General features: G+C 52.1%; 1 protein-coding gene across 3 annotated transcripts in view; it reads left to right on the top strand.

Moving 5' to 3' along the window:
- The window catches only part of SAMD11 (sterile alpha motif domain containing 11), a 250,070-nt gene that overhangs the window by 31,821 nt on the left and 198,469 nt on the right, over positions 1-19,780 (top strand). For all 3 annotated transcript variants that reach the window (XM_053280812.1, XM_053280813.1, XM_053280814.1), the window contains one exon: positions 1,577-1,667. The gene's annotated coding sequence lies outside the window, so the exon portion shown is untranslated. The remainder of the gene's footprint in view (positions 1-1,576; positions 1,668-19,780) is intronic.

Here is a 19,780-nt window from a genome sequence, read left to right as displayed (position 1 = left end):
CTTGTTTTTCTGGTCTGGAGCCCTCTGCCTGGAACATGCCATCTGCAGAGATCCATAAATCATCCTGCGCTCGGCTGTCTGCAGTCCAGCAAGGCCTCTGTGCATCCTGGCCCGCTCGCCTGGAACCTGCAGGGCATTTCTCCACAAACGAAGCAAGCTGGCCAGCCAGCCCTCCCCTGGGCTTCTCTCCAGATGCACTCCCCAGCTGATCCAGCTGCGTCCCACGAGGTGATGGAGGCTGCAGCCAGGAAATTCACCGCTGTCAGCTTGGAGGCCTTGCCACGCTTGCTCTGCTGCAGCCAGCTCTTTTCCTTTTTTGTTATCCCTTGCTCAAAATCTTTTTCGCCGCTCCCATATGGCCAAACTTTTGCTTCATAATAAATCTCATCTCTCATTGTGTACACACAGACAGCTTCCCCAAATTTCAGTTGAGTTGCAATCCTATGGGCTTACGCCTTGTGTTCCAACTGGTTTTCATTTTTCTACAGCATCTGGGCTACAGCATCTGGGGCTGTTTAGTTTAGAAAAGAGGTGGCTACAGGGAGACATGATAGAGGTGTATAAAATTATGCATGGAAGAGAGAGAGTGGACAGCGAGAAATCTCCCTCCCTCTTTCCCAACACTAGAACCAGCGGTCATCCCATGAAACGGAAGGTAGGGAAATTTAGGAGCAACAAAAAGAAGTACTTTTCCATGCAATGCATAATTAATCTATGGAATTCTCTGCCACAAGATGTGGAGAAGGCCACAAGCCTTAAAGGGGGCTTGAATAAATTAACAGAGGACAAGTCTATCAGTGGCTACTAGCCTGATGGCTATAGGCCACCTCCAGCCTCAAGTGGGCTTCCCAGAGGCATCTGATGGGCCACTGTGGGAAACAGGATGCTGGACTAGATAGGCCTTGGGCCTGATCCAGCAAGGCTGTTCTTATGTTCAAATAGTACATGCATATCTGGCATGTAGAGATAGGAGCAGTGATTTAACAGTTTTAAAACTATTTTTATTTCATTTCATTATTTCATTCATTCATTCATTCATTCATTCATTCATATATAGTGCTCCAGAAAAATAATCTAAATGCTTTTCATCCATTAAATCAGACTGCTCACAATCTAAAAGAAACACACGGAAGAGAAGGATAGTGTGGAATCCAGGCATTAGGGAATAAGTAGTTACTCACAACTTTCTAGGAGCCATGGTTTAGAGACATTTCAGTACAAAGTATTTTTGCATTTTTCCTTCTCCCTCTTAAAATCAGAAGATTAAGTCAAAAATGGGTTCAGGTTGATTGTGATCGCTCAGTTCTCTAGGGAGTTATTCCACTGCATCTTTTTTTACGTCTCTCCTGTTCCTGTTGAAAGTGGGTTTTGAAACTTGAAGTGTAGAATGGTGTCCTGGACATGCCTACCATATTCTGATTTAATGATCTTCAAGGCAGCTATTGCATTACAAAACATGTTGCATTTGCCTCCCAACTGTGAAACACAGGGGGGCAGGAATCGAGCTGTTGTTAAATCTTAAAAGCATGGATCTGTGTCCTGAACACGCTTACCCAATTTCACTCTGATATTTCAGGTTTGAAGGAAATGGCATGTTTCAAATGGGCAAATGGAATACTTCATGGACTAGTGACTCCATCTCTTTGTGTGGCCAGTACATGGCGAGGGTAAGTACTATGTGATCAGATTCCTGGCTCTGTAGGGGGGGTGTTCGCTTGCCTGGAGTTGAAATAAATGTAATGCAGGCCCGACTGGGTGTATTCAAACCGTGATTTACTGAAGGTTGGGGATGGGGTTGGGGAGACAGGGGGGAAAGAACGGGAGGACCTCAGCCCCCAGCGGCCTTGAAAGTGATCCACAAGCGACTGCTCTCTCTGCGCTGATGGATTTGCTGTCACCTCTCCCTGGCACGAAGTGACAGATTTCTGCGTTGCACGAAGCCAAAACCAATACCCATCCATCAGTGCTGGATGGACAGGAGTAGGAGGGGAGACGGCGGGGGGCGGGCGGGTGGTGGTTAGGAGGGAACAGCTGCCAAATGCTTCCCAGGTGGTCCTCCCTGCTGGTGCTGGCATAAGGGAGAAATCGGCCTGTGTGTGTACTCCCGAAGAAGCACCATCAGGAGGCAAGCAGAGTCATGGCTAAGGACCTAAAGGATCTGGGACCCAGGCCTACCATACAGCCCTCCTTTTGATGATGGAGATGATTTGGGCGGAGAGCTGGTCTGGTGGTAGCAAGCATGACTTGTCCCCTTAGCTGAGCAGGGTCTGCATATGAATGGGAGACTTGATGTGTGAGCACTGTAGGATATTCCCCTCAGGGGATGGAGCTGCTCTGGGAAGAACAGAAGGTTCCAAGTTCCCTCCCTGGCAGCATCTCCAAGATAGGGCTGGGAGAGACTCCTGCCTGCAACCTTGGAGGGGCCGCTGCCAGTCTGTGAAGACAATACTGAGCTAAATAGACCAATGGTCTGACTCCGTATATGGCAGCTTCCTAGGTTCCTATGAATCTGGTCATACCACGCCGGTTGGGAGGCCCTCAAGAGCTAGAGGCCCGGGTTCTTTGAACCCGTTCACTCAATTATAGCGACACCCCTGCCCAATGTGGATTTTTGTGTGGAAGAACAGTGAACTCAGTTCTGGAAACAAATTATTGGGCTGAGACAGGCTCAAATGCTCCGCTTTCTTTAATTTTAACAAAGTGTGTTTCGACCCAGAGCTATTAGGTTTACTTGTATGCAGACTTAATTTATTGACTAAAACTCTTGCAATTGATCTACCTTACAAAAAATGGTGTCAGTTTTAATATCACCGGTAAGGGGTCCCCCCCCCACTTTCTCCTCACCCCCACAAAAACCCAACTCACTACTTTCAGTTCAAAAATCATTTGTCACTATGATATTTGTCACAATCCTAATTAAATTTCATGGAGTCTCCTTCACTCCTGACTTGCCTAATTCATGTAGCAAGGTAGGTTTTTGTTGTTTTGTTTTTTGCTGTGCATTAAATAAATATTGATTGATACTGACGCTGAATTCCTCTGGGCTGCGCCCTTGGCGAATCTGGTTGTTATGAATAGGAAACTGCCGGATAGTGGGTCAAACCATCAGTCCATCATCCAGCTCAGTATCGTCTACTCTGACAGGCAGCAGCCCTCAGAGGTTTCAGACGGGGGCACTGACCAGCCTTACCTGGAGATGCTGCCAAAGGCTAGAGGTGCACCTATAAAGGGTATAATATATGATGAATATAGAAGATAAAGAAAGACTGAGCACCGGGCCCTCTGCATGCAAAGCGCTGAGACATGGATGCTTCCAATTAGTATAGGAAGGTACCTTCTCTCGTCTTAGACTGGATCATTGGTCCAACTAACTAGCTCAGTATTGCCTACAACTCTCATTCTTCCCAGCTACAGTTTATTGTGGGGGGTGATGGGAATGGTAGTTCAGCCACATCGGGAGGAACACAGGCTGGGAACTTCTGGCCTGCACAAATTTGCAGAGGCACTCCAGAGTTCCAGGCAGGAGCCTTTCCCAGCCCTCCCTGGAGATGCTGCCAGGGATTGGACCGGGGACCTTCTGCCTGCACAGCAGAGGCTCTGCCTCTGAGCTCAGGCCCTGCTCTTCTGCTCTCATTGCCTCCCTGCATTCCCTCTTGTCCTTTGATCTCTGCTGCATTCCCAAGCAGCTCTTGTAACCCTGGTTCTGAGTCAGACTCTGCAAAATTAGCAGGTTTAGGAATATAAGGAGCGGCCTTCTCCTGAAGCCGCCTTGTACAGATCCATGGCCTGTCTAGCTCCGTATTGTCTGCCCCGGCTGCCAGCAGCAATCCCAGGCTTCAGGCAGGCATCTCTCCCAGCCCCAGCCCTACCTAGAGATGCTGCCAGGGACGGAACCTGTCCTGGGACCTTCTGCACGCAAAGCAGACGCTCTGCCTCTGAGCCACAGCCTCATTCCCAAAGCGTCTTCCCCGACACCCTGTGCCCCTGGCCTTGCCTAGGGGGACCCTCATTCCGACATCAAAAACGGACCGATCCTTCAAGGGAGAACTCTCACCAAGCCCTCTGCACTGGGCGCCGCCAGCCACTTGCTCTCCATCAGGATTTCCACCCATTTCTTTGGGACGGACGTCGGCATCACACCAGCCTAAAACGCCCCCAGTTGCTTTTTCCGTTCTCGCACTTTTCCGTTCTTGCAGAGATCGGGGTGCTGCCGGTGGTGGTGGGTCACGTAACTGACTTTCCGCTTCTCCAGAAATAGTTGCTGTGGGGGCTCGGCCTGGCAGGGCTTCCATGCCTGGGAGGTTTTTATTTTCATTTCGCAACCTGCAGATGAATCTCATCTGGGCCTGGTGATTTACAGCTCTCTTGAGTTCCCCTTGAGTTGGTCTGTCGTGCCCTCCCTTGGAGCTTTCGGTGTCTGTAAAGGCCGCACTCTGGTTTTCTTCCCCCCCCCCCACCACCACAAAGGAGGGTCCTTCACATAACAATCTCCCCAGAGCAGCGACAGATTCAATTAACTCCCCACGGCACCTTCGCCCCTCGGTGTGTAATTGTGCAGGCGTCCTCCTTCCTTGGAATATACTGTAATGTTTTCTTATCCTTTGTGCTCTCCTCCAACTTCTCTGGGCCCCAAGGGACTCAGGCCCAACTCTAGATAGCCAAGGCTGGAATCAGGGAGGAGAGCTGGTCTCGTGGTGAAGGACATGAATTGTCCCTTCTGCTAAGCAGGGTCTGCCCTGGTTTGCATTTGGATGGGTGACTACACATGCAAGCTCTGTGAGATCTTTCGCCTATGGCCCCAGAGCATCTGCTTTGCATGCAAAAGGTCCCAAGTTCCTGGCAGTGCTGAGAGAGCCACTGCCAGTGAGAGTAAACAACACTGAGCTAGATGGACCAGTTGTGTGACTCGATATAAGACAGCTTCCAATGTTTCTCCTTTAGGCATGAGGCCACAGCTTGGTATTAGAGCACCTGCTTTGCGTGCAGAAGGTCCCAGGTTTGCTCCCTGGCAGCATCTCCAGGTCAGCCTGGAAGAGACTCCTGACTGAAACCTTGGAGAGCCACTGCTGCCAGTCAGTGTAGACGATACTGAGCTAGATGGGCCAAGGGTCTGACTCAGTATAAAGCAGCTTCCTACATTCCTTTGTTCCTTCCAGACAGTTGCTCACTCACTTTTAATCAAGACCCTACTCAATTTCATTGCAAAAGTATTGCATTCCAGTGTTTTGTGGTATTTTATTGTGTGTTTTCAGGTCTGATTTGTTGCTATTCTTTTTTGCTATAAAACACAATTGCAGTGCCAGCCTGTCCAGTGAGGAAAGGCAAAGGCATTACTGAGGCTGAAAGAGGCTGAAAGAGTGCCTTTAAGCTTCCTGTTAGCACATTCCGCGAGTGTTCATAGGATTCCAGTCTTTGCCCCATGGATGCACCCACGTGTCTAGTGCTTGCAAAGTTGCACAGCTGTGCCTTCCAAGTACCAGATGTCACGCATGCCGTTTTCATCTTATTCAGAACTGGGTCTAAAAGTATCTGGGAAAATGTTTAAAATTGGTCTTCCCACTTGCTCCATCAAATTTCTTTAGACATTTCCACACATTCATTCCAACAGAATCATCACAGTCTCTGCTGTTGCTCAGGATGTGATGTCCAACCTGCCAGGGTTAGCCCTTGTTCCGAACGTTGCATGGTTATCGGGGTTCTGGGCTTCTCCCCCTTCTTCCTGCCCTTTCCCTCTGTGTGTGTTTTGTTCTAATAGACTCCAAGACAGTTTGACTTGTGTCCTAGCCGCTGCCCTGGAACTATTGATTCATGAGCCTCCACACGCAGCACAGCAGGAAGGTGTTTGTTATCTGCTGCAGTGGAGGGGCCAGCAAGAAGGGGATGCATTTGCAGGTGGAAGCTTGATGTTGCCAAAATGGTGCAGGGCTGGGTGCTGCAAAGCTGTGTGAGAAGATAGGGCTGAAAGAGATTCCTGCCTGCAACCTTGGAGAAGCCGCTGCCAGTCTGTGAAGACAACACTGATACTGCCTCAGTACTGTCTGCACACCCAGGTTGCTCAACCTGCAGATGTTGGCCTACAATTCCCATAATCCCTGGCTATTGACTGCTGGGGCTGGGGATTATGGGAGTTGTAGTCCAAAAACAGCTGGAGGGCCGGAGTTGAGCAGCCTGACTGGCAAAGTGGTTCTTCAAGGTTTCAGGCAGGAATCTTCTCCCAGCCCTACCTGGAGACGCAGCCTGGGACCTTCTGCATGAGAAGCAGATGCTCTTCCACTGAGCTACAGCCCTATCCCTTAAAGGGAATAGCTTACAGCCGACGGCGATTGCCGCATGTAGTCACCCATCCCAAAGGCAAACCAGGGTGGACCCCTGCTTAGCAAAAGAGGCAAAAGAGGCCATTCATGCTTACGGCGACAAGAGGAGCTCTCCTCCGTTCAAGCAGCACTCCTTCTGCAGTCTGTCTACTTACCTTTAAGCAAAACCTTGAGTAGGAGCTCGAGAGCACTCTCTCCTTTCTAGGGAGGGGCCCCGTAGCTCAGTGGCAGAGCACTTGCTGTGCACACAGGAGGTCCCCGGTTCAATCCCCTCCCTGCCTTGAAGCCTCTCCAAGTAGGTCGGAACAACATTCCTGCTTTGAAGCCCTGAAAAGCAACTGTCAGCCAGGGTAGACAATAATGACCAAGGGTCTTACTCAGGATATGGCAGCTTCCTAGGTTCCTCTAATGATGGAAGGGAAACCCAGGCTGGCTGCCGGTTGGAGGAGGGACCTGCAGAGACAGGTCAAGGCAGGAGACAAAACCCCAGGGGCCAGACGCCACCTGAAAGTCGGTTTACCATTTACCACCAGAGGTGTGCCTAGGTAATTTTGGAGCCTGCACCCAGAGGTGCTCTTACCCCTGGACTTCGGGGCCCAAGTCCAGGGCTGCCCCCAAATCCTCTTTAGTCTGTCCCAGGTGGTGTGGTCACCCGGCAGAGCATGCTGATTTGCAGGGGAGGGAGCCTCCAAAGGCCTTTAGGTCCAGGCACCAAAATTACCTAGGTGTGCCTCTGCCTGGACCTAAAGGCTTTGGAGCTCCCCCGCCCCTGCCCTGCTGGCTGCATGTTAAGCATCATCCTCCTACACACACACACACACACACACACACACACACACACACACACACACACACTGTATTTTTAACACATGGATTTTTTGAGGGCACAGACAGCAACTGAACTCGCAAGAATGTAAGAATATAAAGCAGGTCTATTTATGCAAATATGCATCAGCAGAAACATTTCAACATGCAACTTAACATATTCCCATCCTGCCTATTTCTTTCCCCACTCCCCCTTCTGTCTCTAAAGCACCCGGCGCAGGTCACAATCCCACTTGGCCACCCAGAGCAATATGGGCCGGCAGCGCAGCCAGTGACCACACCACCCCGAACAGACGAACGAGGCTCGGGGGGTGTCGGCTCTGGACTTTGGCCCCGGTGTCCAGGGGTAAGAGCGCCTCTGTTTACCACCAAGTCCTTGCTGGCACACCAAACTGAGCGTCAGGCACCTGAGGCCTACTTAAAGCCACGTTCTCTCACCTGGAACCCTTTTATCATCCTAGAGAGGTTTTGGCTGGAAAGGAAACCCTATTTCTGTTCAAATGCAGCTCCAGCCATCCAGCCCAGGCAAGGCACAGTTAAACAACCAGAGGGGTGTGTGTGTGTGTGTGTGGGAGGGAGAGAGAGAGAGATAATGTTCTTCCCACTGCCCCCGAGGCTGGTACCCCCGCACAACCTGCCCCTCTCCTGCTTTTGATGTTGATGGTTTGGGACCGCAAGGGTGCTGGAGAGAGGCGCAGAGTGCCCGAGGGCTGGAGCAGAGCTCCCTTCCTTCCTGCGTCAGATAACTTCCAGTCGGCAGAGCCCGGTGCCAAGTCCAGCTTTGCCTTGGCTCTCCGGCTGGAGCACAACGCCTCGCCGTTCAGGGGCGAGCGCTTCATCATTTTGTCAGGGCCATCATTTACGCTCTTAATTCTCCGGGGAGATGTGGTGCCGCAGGAGGAGCGGATATTTTGGCGGGGAGTAGAGATGAATATGTTTACCACACCTCAGCCCTTGGGGACCCAGCTGCACGTCTGCTCTCCGCCCGCCCCCTCACTGCTGCTGCTGCTGCTGGGTTCTGTGCTTGGCCCAAATATCTCTTCCCCACCCCCAGCCCCTGCTCCCCTCCTCTCTCTCCCCCATACAAATTTGGAGCCAGGGCTGGAGGTTTTCAATCATTGCCTCCCCTATGTGATGAGAGATCAATGCTGGGCTAATGGAGCTGCTTCTCCAATCTGCAGTGGGAATGCACATGGGAAACGGGGTGGCCGTGTGGCGGAGGTGGGCGGGTGGAAGGGCTTGGTTTGGATGTGTGGCACTTTTTTTTTTTTTTTTTTTGCTTTTAATACCTTTGTTTTCTCAGCCAAAAAAAGTCCCTTTGGGGTCAGATGTCGGGGCCGAAGGAGGAGGGGAGGTTCGGACAGGGTTTGCATGACTCATTTGTGCGTCTGCCTCAGACGAAGGTTTTTCAGACGTTGCAGATGTGCTAGGGACGTGAGAGCTAGTAGTGAAGAGGCTGAGCTGTGCAGTTGGAAGTCTTCTGTTCAGGACTCACCTCTGCCATGAAGGTGCTGGCGGCCTGGAGCTCCCCTCCCTCTGCAATATGAGGGAAATAACACAGGCCTACTTTACAGGGTGGGTAGAGAGAGTGCCGAGAGAATACATGTGAAGCACTGTGAATACTCTCAAAAGTTATGTACATACATGCTAATTTTTATTGTTAATTTAGTAGAGGTGGACTCAGACTGAGCAGTAGTAAGGCAGTTCCAAGGGTAACGGAATCAGGCATGTTGCCACTTTTTCAATGACTATAGCTATAAGCAAATTTTCAAGTTGATATTATATATACTCACTAACAAGAAGACATCTCCTACTATAAGCCATTTTTTTTTTAAACCAAACTCTGAAATATTATAGATACTGTATGAAATGTGCAAAATATGTCAGTAACGGAATCAGAATGTTCCGACATAATTTCTAAATCTGTCACTGAAGTATTTTTGAAGTATTTCAGACACTATAAGATAAATATATTGCCATATAGTAGGAGATGCTCTCTTGCCAGTGGGTATATATAATATCAGTTTGAAATTTTGTTTCTGGCTACACTACAGTCATTGAAAAAGTTTTACCATGACTGATTCTGTTACCCTTGGAATTGTGCATTAGTCTCTGACTGGTATTGGCATCGTGGCAGTCAGAGAGAATATTGAGCTAGATAGACCAATGGTTGGACTTGGCATGAAGCCGTCTTTTTAAGGGAGGATCTGTAGCTCCTTGGAAGAGCATCAGAAAGGTCCCGGATTCAATCCCTGGCAACATTTTCAGGTAGGGCTGGGTAAGACTCCTGTCTGAAACCTTGGAGAGCTGCTGCCAGTCAGTGCAGACAATAGTGAGCTAGATGGACCAATGGCCTGTGACTCAGCACAAGGAGCTACATGTGTTCACATGAAAAGGAACTCTGAGCCCCCCCCCCAAAAAAACCCACCCCCAATCTGGAAAAGTTATTTATTCCAGTAGGAAGAGAGATAGGCCAAAGTGGTACCGCTTGCTTGGCTGGTTCCTGGATTCCTGCCACTCTGCTGAGGCCTTGGTCCAGCCCACAGAAACAATATATTTTTATTCCTTAAGTCCAAATGTTCCCCGCGTCTCCTAAAAACAAAACAAGAAATCTAAAGCTACTGCCCAAGTTGAGCTCTGCATTGCCCGAAAACCACCCCCATAGAGAATTCCTCCCGTCACAAAACAGTAAATATCTCCATGCAGAAGAAGAGCCGAGGCTGTTCTCTTTCTCCCTGCCTCCCCCACCCCACCCCCCACCCCCACTACCACCCGCCAGGAAACCCACCCCCCCGCCCCCTGGGGCTGGGGCAGGAGGAAAACCAGGGAAGGGAAGCTGAACCCGGGAGATCACCTGCTTTCACAGTCTCATCTATCACCTTGAATTGTGTTGCAAGATAAAATTACTCATCCGAGCCTAATGATAAATTAAATCAAGTCTGGAGTAAAGAGGATTAATGGCCATGCACGCACCCACCCAGGGAGGCGGCCCGCAGCCTGGACAGCCAGGGGTTTTAAATGCTCATTAAAAACAATAAAGGCAGCCGCTGCTGAGCGGAGGTTCTCCCCCTCACACACACACACACACCCCTCAGTGTGAAGCAGGCCAGGAGGACCTGCCTGGGAGGTGGAGGCTGTGCTTCCTCCACAAGGGATGGGGCGTGCCGTTTATCACGCGGCAGAACATTTTTTGCAATGTTCAGAGGGGTCTTAAATAAAATCTCTAGCTGTGAGCCGTGGGAAATAAATAACCTTACCTTCGTAAAAGTTCCTGGGAGCCAAAAGTACCTCCCCGTAGAGGAGGCTGCCGCCGTGCCTCTGCGTGATTCATAGCCGAATGAGCTGTCCTTGGAGGAGGCTGCTCATCGGTGTGTGGCCGTCTGACCCTCCCCAGCCTTTCTTAACATAAGGAAGCTGCCTTATACCAAGTCATTCCTCTATGGCAGGGTTTCTTAACCTTGAGCCCCCAGATGATGTTGGACTACAGCTCCCATCATCTTCAGCCACAAAGGCCATGTCTGGGGATGATGGGAGTTGTAGTCCAACAACATCTGCGGGCCCAAGGTTAAGAAACCCTGGTCTATGGGATTCGCTACCATGGGATTCAGTGATGGCCACCAGCTTGGATGGCTTTAAAAGGGGCTTGGACAAACCCATGGAGGACAGGGCTATCCATGGACAGGAGGACAGGGCTATCCACAACCATGGAGGACAGGTCGAGCCTGATGGCTATAGGCCACCTCCAGCCTCAGAGGCAAGACGCCTCTCAATACCAGTTGCAGGGGAGCGATGGCAGGGGAGGGAGCATGCCCTCAGCTCTTGCCTGTGGGCTTCTCGGGCATCTGGTGTTTCCAACAGGATGCTGGACTAGATAGGCCACCTTGGGCCTGATCCAGCAGAGCTGTTCTTATGTTCTTAAGCCCTTAAGACATAGGCACATAGGAAGCTGCCATATAGATCATTGGTCTATCTAGCTCAGTATTGTCTAGACAATACTGAACTACATAGACCAAGAGTCTGGCTGGAAGTGTGAGCACTGCAAGATATTCCCCCTTTGGGGTTGGAGCCGCTCTGGGAAGAGCAGAAGGCTCCAAGTTCCCTCCCTGGCAGCATCTCCAAGATAGGGCTGAGAGAGATTCCTGCCTGCAGCCTTGGAGAAGCCGCTGCCAGTCTGGGTACTGGCTGGCAGCAGCTCTCCAGGGTTTGGGGCAGGAGCGTTTCCCAGCCCTACCTGGAGATGCTGCCAGGGACTGAAAACCCTTGCCTGGCACCTTCTGAAGGGGAATCCTCAAAGGGGAATTCCTGACAGCGCTCACACGCAGCCACCCATCCAAATGCAAACCAAGGCAGACCCTGCTTAGCAAAGGGAGAGGGCGTTCCAAATCTGGGTGCCAATGCTGAGGCCGTGGCCCTGTTAACCGCCCCCCTAACATTTCAAATACTGGCAGAGGGTGGTGGTGGTGGTGGCGGGGACCTGAAACCGGCTACACATGATACGAAGCAATGAGGCTGCACATAGCTGAGGATACTTACGCAAGACAGGTTTTGCAGGAAATGGACACCCCACCACAAGCCATGCCTTCGGGGGCGGGAGGGGATCCTTGTACCCCCCCCCCGTCTCCTTTCACCGCTAGATTTACTGCCACCTGACAGCGTTTTTCCAACAGCAGCAGCCCCGTAAAGCTTTCATAACCTGGAACAGATGCCGAGAGAGTCCGATAATTAATCTCGTAGCCATCCTAGAAGGGCGGAAAAATAGAGCCCGGACCCCCCCCCCACGTCCCCGATAAAATAAATCTAAATGTCTGAGGGCAGGGGAAAGGCGGGGTGCACGTCCCCACGCAAACACACAGCGGCAGCCACGGGGAATTCCTCTCTCGAGCTTGGGTTGGTTAAACAAACAACAAGAAATAGACCACAGAGGAAACATGTCAGAGTGCAAACTGTAACCAGATGGTTCGGGTGTGGGAGAAAGGGGCGCCGGGGCAGGGTGCAGAGCGGGGGAATTCTCCAAATGGAACAAGTTTGTCAGAAAGGAGAGGCGGCAGTCAAAGGGACCTCTTGTTTGGTTGGCTGGGTTCCCCGGGGCTCCTACACAGGAAGGTTGGTTTGAGGGCAGGCCGGCCGGGGAGCTGGGGGTGGCAGAAGGCACGTGGAGGGCTATTCCTGGTGGCTGGAAGTTGCACCTTCTAGCCTGCCGGCTGCTCCCCCTCTCTCCTGGTCGTCCTAGGCGTGTTGGGGCTGCAATTAGGCAGCGGTCTGGGTAATGCACTCTGCACGCGGGGAGAGGCACTCCTGTCTTGGTGATGAATGGCACCATATGTCTTGGGGCGGACCTGTGTCCCATGCATGCTCCTTGCTTCCCCAAGCGGTGAGAAGTGGTTGCGCTTTGCAGGGCTTGGTTTCCTGCGGGCAAGACAGAGAGCGCCCTGGAGAGGTTTTGTGCGGGTTTGCTCGCTTCACTTACAAATGTTCAAGCAGAGCGTGAGTGGAGGCAAACAGGAGGCCCTCCTACAAAGCAGCCAGTCTGCTTCTCTACGGGGGTGTGTGTGTGTGGATGGGGGGCCGTGGCAGTGGCAGAGCAGCTGCTGTGAGTGTGCAGGAGGTCCCACGCCAGGCCTTGGCGGCACCACTGCCACGTGGTGCTAGGAAAGACTCTGGCCTGAAACCCTTGGGCCTAGAGGGCTGCTGCCAGTCAGTGAAGACAATATTGAGCTAGATGCTGCACCAGGAGCCAGACTCGGTGGTGGTATCGGCAGCATCCCCAGAGGGAGATCAGAGAACTCTGCCAAATTGCAAATACTTGTGTGTGTGTGCACACACACACATACACACACACAGACACTGGGGTGTACGTGCCCCCTTCCCCTAGGAGGGTTTTGTCATTCAAACACAGGAGAGAGATCGCCAAAGATGCCCCAGCGATTAACCCCCATCCGATGGCCATTCTGGGCTATTAACCAGCAATTTACCTTACAAAAGGTATCCTCTGCCTCTCCGGGCCCCTCAAACACCAGTCATGATACTCAGTTGCCTAGTAAATCCTGTCTCAGATTTAAGCCCGGATTCTGGGGGCTTAAATCCCCCAGGATGGGGGTAGGGGGGGTAGGGGGGAGAAAAGCTCAGTGGCTCCGCTCCGGTTCTTCTCAGGGGCCGCCTTTTTGCTCTTCTGGCCTCTGCTCCAGGGTCAAGGCAGGATGGTCCTCCTGTCTGAACATTTGCAGCAGGGGTTCCCAAACCTGGGCCCCCAGCTGGTACAGAGGAGGAAGCTGTCCTATACCTTATTACACAATAGGAACCTAGGCAGCTGCCATAGACTGAGTCAGACCACTGGTCCATCTAGCTCAGTATTGTCTACCCAGACTGGCAGCGGCATCTCCAAGATTGCAGGCAGGAATCCCTCTCAGCCCTATCTTGGAGATGCTGCCAGGGAGGGAACTTGGGACCTAGATGCTCCTCCCAGAGCAGCTCCATCCCCTCAGGGGAATATCTTCCAGTGCTCACACTTCTAGTAGCCTAGCCTATTATTATCCACTCTGACTGGCAGTGACTCTCCCAGGTTGCAGGCAGGAGTCTCTCCCAGCCCTACCTGGAGATGCTGCCAGGGAGGGAACCAGAGACCTTCTGAGTGCAGACATGCAGATGCTCTTCCCCTGAGCCATGACCCCCATCCCCTAAGGGGAATATCTGACATCACTTACATGTAGGGTTGCCAACTGTCCCTCATTATGCAGGATGTCCCTCATTTCAGGGATTAAATGTTGGTCCCTATCGGGACAGCGTTTGTCCCTCATTTGTCCCTCATTTATTCAAAAGCATATAATTCAATTACATAGACGTCAATGATACTCAGGCTCTTTATTACCACGGCGTACACCTCACAGCTCCCCGCGCCCCCCCCAGCCAGCCCCCACAAACTTGTGTCCCTCATTCTGGCAATGAAATGCTGGCAACCCTACTTACGAGTAGTCTCCCATCCAAATGCAAACCAAGTTGGGCCCTGCTTAGCAAAGGGGGCAATTCATGCCCGTGGCCACAAGACCAGCTCTCTCCTTCCTGTGTTGGACTACAACGCCTGCCACAACAGCCCTGCAAGATAACGGTGGCTCCTAAGAAGCAATTTTGCAAGGGGGTGGACTCAGTTCGTGCTGGGCATAAAATCCACCCCGCTCCGTTCTATAGGGATTTGGCGGGGGCGGGGGGGATCCACACGGCCCTGCCCCCGTCACACCGATTTGGTGGCGAAACAGGTTTTGAAATATAGTATTGACCCGAATAGAAGGTGACCCTGGATTTAAGACGACGCCTCTAAAGATAACAGGTTAGATGCAGGCGATACCTGCAGGCAAGGTGAGGGGGCCTCCCTGGCTGGTTTTGGCTGCCGTTAGCAATATATAGCTCCGGCTTCTCCTTTTGCTTTGCAGACAGGCAGAGGATGGGGGCGGGCGGGAGCCGGTCAGGTGTGTCTGGCCTCTCTCCCCCCGCCCCCCAACCTTGGCTTTTTCCGTCACGGGAAATAAATTTCTCATTGCGCTTGCCACCAGGGAGGCAACAGGCCGGTGGGCAGGGCGGGGGGCGGGATGTGGCTGCTTGAGTCGGCAACGCTTCAAGGAGCTGACCAAACTGCCCAGCCTGATTCGGGGGTGCTGTGGGGGGGGGGATGGAGGGAGGGAGGTCCTTCATTACGCGAGCCTAGCAAGAGGCACAGCCGATCCCCTTCCTTCTGGCTGTTGCCTCCCGCTCTCTCCACGCTTGGAGCCGAGATTAGATTTCTGCCCAGCTCGCAGGGTTCAGGCTTAACCTACACCTTCAACCCTCCTTTGGTTTCAGTGAGCCGCGGACTAATCCTGGGCCCGCTTCTCAGTGCCTGGGCTCGCTCCTAGAACAGGGGAAGCTGCAACAAATGGCAATGCTGAGCATTTATAGGACGTGCTCACAGGGCTGCCTGTGGGTCAGTGTTTCTCAACCACCGGTCCGTGGACCAGTGCCGGTCCGCGAGGAGTTGAATGCCGGTCCGTGCTGGTCCATGAGGAATTAATCCCCCCACCAAACAATTTCAAGCCGGTGGGGGCCACCGCTGCTGGGAGCTCTCCGGAGCTCATTTCTAGGCAGGCAGCCCTCACTGCTGGGATAACGTCCATTTCGAGGAAGCTAAATGAGTGTTATCCCAGCAGTGAGGGCTGCCTGCCTAAAAATGAGCTCCGGAGAGCTCCCCATGGTGGTGCCCCCCCAGCTTGAAATTGTTTTGGGGGGTGCCTGGGGGTGGGGGCAAGAGGGAGCGACCCCTTTACTAACTGCTGGTCCTGGAAACTGCGCACATAGGAGGTACCGGTCCATGGCTCCAAAAACATCGAGAAACACTGCTATAGGTTATAACAGCAGCCTGGTAGGCTAGGTTGGCTAGTGTGTGATTATCATCCTGTTGCATTGGGAGGACTGGAGTGGAGAGGCCAGCATGAGTCACCTCCTCCTCCTCCTCTCACCCGTCCCCTCCACAAATGGCAGGGCTGCCCTCAGAGGCCTCTGTGTCATCACAGGGGCTTCTTCCAGCCTCTCAGTTTCATGTGTGGGGGCAGCACTTGAAGGCACCAGTGGGGTCACTCTCTTTGCTGGGAATGTCCTTCTGCCCAGAACTCAGTGGAGGAGCCTCTGTTTTCCATGCAGACAGTCACAGGTTCCCTCCCTGGCAGCATCTCCAGGTAGGGCTGGGAGAGACTCCTGCCTGGAACCTTGGAGAGCTGCTGCCAGTCAGTGTTGACAGTACTGAGCTAGATGAACTAACAGTCTGACTCACTAGGCAGCATCCATGGCTTGGTGGTGGAGCATCTGCTTGCAAGCAGAAGGTCCCAGGTTCAGTCCCTGGCAGCATCTCCAGGGAGGCCTGGAAAAAACGCCTGCCTGGAACCTTGGAGAGTCTCTGCCAGTCAGTGCAGACCATACTGAGCTAGATGGACCAAGGGTCTGACTCAGTCTAAGGCAGCTTTTTGTGCCAAGTTGCCCCAGGGATCCTTGCAATGACCCTGGGGGGGGGGAACAACTCCTCCTCTAGTGTATGTCTGTCTGGATTAAAAGAAAAAAATTACATGCTTCCCAAGGTGGAGTGTTGCAGCTTGGGAGTGTACATAAGAACAGCCCTGCAGGATCAGGCCCAAGGCCTAGATCAGGCTCCTGCGTCCTGTTTCCTACAGTGGCCCACCAGATGTATGCTGCTGTCTTATCTCCTTCTGTAGAAATATAAATGCCTCTGGGCAGGGACCTGTCTTTTGATGTTCCATAAAGCGGCATCTACATTGCTCGTGCGTTACAAATAAGTGTATCCCTACCTCGGCTTTTCCACTTGAGTACTTGGTCCCGCATTAGAATAACATTTCAAACAACGCATACACCATGTGTCGCCCAACAAAAAAGCCAATAACAAGGAAAGCAAACTTTAACAGATGTAAACAGTGGCCGAACGTGGCAAACATATCCCCATGAAGGAGGTAAACCATGAAACTGACCACAGCAGTACAGAACAGCCCTTCACCGCCTCTCTCCAGAGGTCCTTCCAGATCTTGCATGCCGTAACGGAGAAGACACTTTCCTGGGTACCCACCTTTTGTACTTCCAACGGCAGAGTGACCTTAAGGAAGGCCTCCACAGTGGAATGGAGACCTTGGGCAGGCTTGTATGGTATGCAAAAGGCATCTCTGATCTTAAATTCAGATTTCCTTTCCTCTCCCCACCCCTGCTGTTTTCAACCTCTGCGAAAGGAAATGCACTTGCTGAAGGAGAGCTGGCCTTGCAGGGAGTACACATTGTCCCCTTTGCTAAGCAGGCTCTACCCTGGTTTGCATTTGGATGGGTGACTGCATGTGAGCTCTGTAAGATATTCCCCTTAGGGGATGGGGGCCGTCCCAGGTTCAGTCCCTGGCAGCATTTTCAGGAAGGGCCGGGAAAGACCCTTGTCTGAAACCCTGGAGAACTGCTGCCAGTCAGTGTTGAGTAGACAATACTGAGGGAGATGGACCAAGGGTCTGACTTGGGAGAAGGTGGCATCCTGTGGGATGGAAAGTGGGATGGAAAGTGGGATGGAAAGCAAGCGTTCCCCAACACATTCTCTCTCTCTCTCTCTCACTGACTTTGTAGTTTTGTGTCAAGAGTCCCTGCTTAGGGAATTAACCAAATTGGACATCAATAATTGAAGCAGCTCGAATGGTATCCCCGTGCTAATCAAAGAGAGTGCTTCAGGGTAGCTGAAGAGACCAAAAAAAAAAAAAACAAAAAGCTTATTAGTTATTGATTTATTGCGTTTATATCCCATGTTCCTTCTGAGCTGGAACTCAAGGGGGTGTGCAGGAGGTTCCTTGACGACCTCCCATCCAAGCCTTGGAAGGACTCAGGCCTCCTTCGCTTTGGAGGCTGCACCCTGTGGCTTCAAACTGTGCCAGGGGTCTGTTAATAATTCTCATCCTGCAAGGTCTTGGAGTGTGGCCTGAAGGCACACATTGCAGCAACCTTGCTAAAGCTAAGCAAGTCTGGGTCTGGTCAGTTTGACTGTGCATTGAAGTTAATAATTCCGCCCCCACCCCCCGCCCCTGTTTCCTACCTACTGCATTGTGCTGAGTAGCAAGTCTTGGGTCTGGCCACTGTTTAGATAGGAGACTGCCTAGGAATTCCAGGTCTGCTGCCTTCCGTCACAGAAGAAACGTGGGCTCTAGCTGTAATCAATCAACAGCCACCAGTTCTTTTACAAGCAATTTTGTTGGGGGTAGCAGGTCGCGGGTTAACAGATGGAGTGCACAGATGTACTCTCGTAGAAATAAAGTGGCCATGCCCCCCGAAATTCCAGGTTTCACCCAGATTTTAAGCATCTCACCCAGATTGCTTAACCCACCCAGATTCTCCCGGATTTCAGCTTTAATTTCAAAGCAAAAAAGCTAGGTTCTTGCCCTTGTAGACATGGAGTTATGGAGCAAAACGGGCAGTCACGATTCTGCCCAGAAATTATTTCCAGGTCAATTGGCATAATATGCAAATTAGCTACCCAGCTTTGGAAAGCCGGAATATGGCAACCCTACGCAGAAACCACCTGCACCCCATTTCTCACACCCCCAAATCCACTCCGCTGTCCCCGGTGGCCTGCAACGGGGAGAGCAAGAAAGCAAGCCGCCTCCTTCACTTGCATGTTAGCACCAAACGCTGGGAGCCCAACACACACAAGTTGGGATTTCTGTGCCAAGAGCGCATAGCTGGTCATGTGGATCAGAGAACTGGGTTGTTTTGGGGAAGCCTTTTGCTTGAATTGGCAGGATTGGCTTGAAGGTGGTTCTTTGGTTCACCCAAAGCAGCCAGTCCCTATGAAAGAATCCTGAGGCCAGGATGACGTCCTACTCAGCATCTTTAATCTTGCCTCTACGTAGGAATCCCTTGGCAAGCTGCTCGTGCCAGAATGACTAGATGGGGCGTGGCATGTCCTTAGCGCAGTGGCAGAGGGCTGTCTGCTTTGCATGCAGAAGGTCCCAGGTTCACTCCCTGGCAGCATCTCCAGGTAGGCCTAGGAAAGACCTTGGAGAGCTGCTGCCAGTCAGTGTCGCAGAAAGTACTGTGCTAGCTGGACCAAGGGTCTGACTCAGTATAAGGCAGCTTCCTAACCAGCAACAGAAGAACCCTGTGATCTAAATTAGCTCTGCAAGGAGGTGTTCTCAAGGGACGTTCCTCATCTTTGGGATTCTCTTCCCCAGGGGCTCAAGAAAGCCCCTGGAGCTATAAATGAGCAGACAGACGGGTTCAAAGAACCCAAGCCGCCCAGCTCCGGAGAGCTGCCTGGCTTGCCTCTTCCCTATTTTGTTCTCTCAAGGCGGAGAATGAAGAAAACACACAGCTGGCAACAGAGCTGGCTAGGAATTGCATGCAGGAGGGCTGGGGTGGTCCTTCCGGTTGCTGGCCACACCCCCTGCCTGTGACGTCACACACAAGTGGGGTGGCTGGCTTGTGCGAAAGGGCCACCGGGGAGAGGGGCAAGCACAAGCCCCCTCTGCCTTAGCTGTGCACCTGAGCACTTGGGCTGCCCACGCCCCCTGGTCCTCGGAGCCCCCTGCCACTCACGTGACCCAGGACACCCCGCTTCCCGCGCCCAGCCGAATAAGCGATAGCAACTCCACCGAATCAGCCAATCTCCTGAATATTCAGAAGGGGGGGGAGGGAGAGCAAGCAGGCGGGCGGAGAATTAATCAAACAAACTACGGCAACGATGACTCTAAAGGAAATAAAGCTGTGATAAAATTCACCAAGCTGGAGCAGCGCAGAGTTTAATCACCAGAGATGTAGGGAAGCTGCGGACGTCTGGAGCGGTTTTTATTCCCCCGCTCGTGTCTTCCCAGATAAAAAGTAATAAGCTAATTAAAACGTGCCCAAGCGTGGCTGTGAGCAATAAGATGAAAGCGCGGAAAATAAAGACAAGCACAAACAAACAAACAAACAAACGTTCCCCGGGCCAGATCACGGCCCACCTACCTGGCCCACCAGCAGGGAGGGTTGGATGGAGTTCCTTTGTCGGTGCCTGGAGTGATGGCGGCCAAGGAGGAGAGACCGAGACTGACTTGGAGTCTCTCTGGTCAGTAGGAAGGTCCAAATCTAGCCCAACCGGCCCATTGGCAGCA

The sequence above is a fragment of the Hemicordylus capensis genome, chromosome 16 (assembly GCF_027244095.1).
Source record: "Hemicordylus capensis ecotype Gifberg chromosome 16, rHemCap1.1.pri, whole genome shotgun sequence".
In the NCBI taxonomy this organism is placed as follows: domain Eukaryota; kingdom Metazoa; phylum Chordata; class Lepidosauria; order Squamata; family Cordylidae; genus Hemicordylus; species Hemicordylus capensis.
Note: the sequence above shows the minus strand (reverse complement) of the source record. Positions and strands in the feature narration are given on the sequence as shown.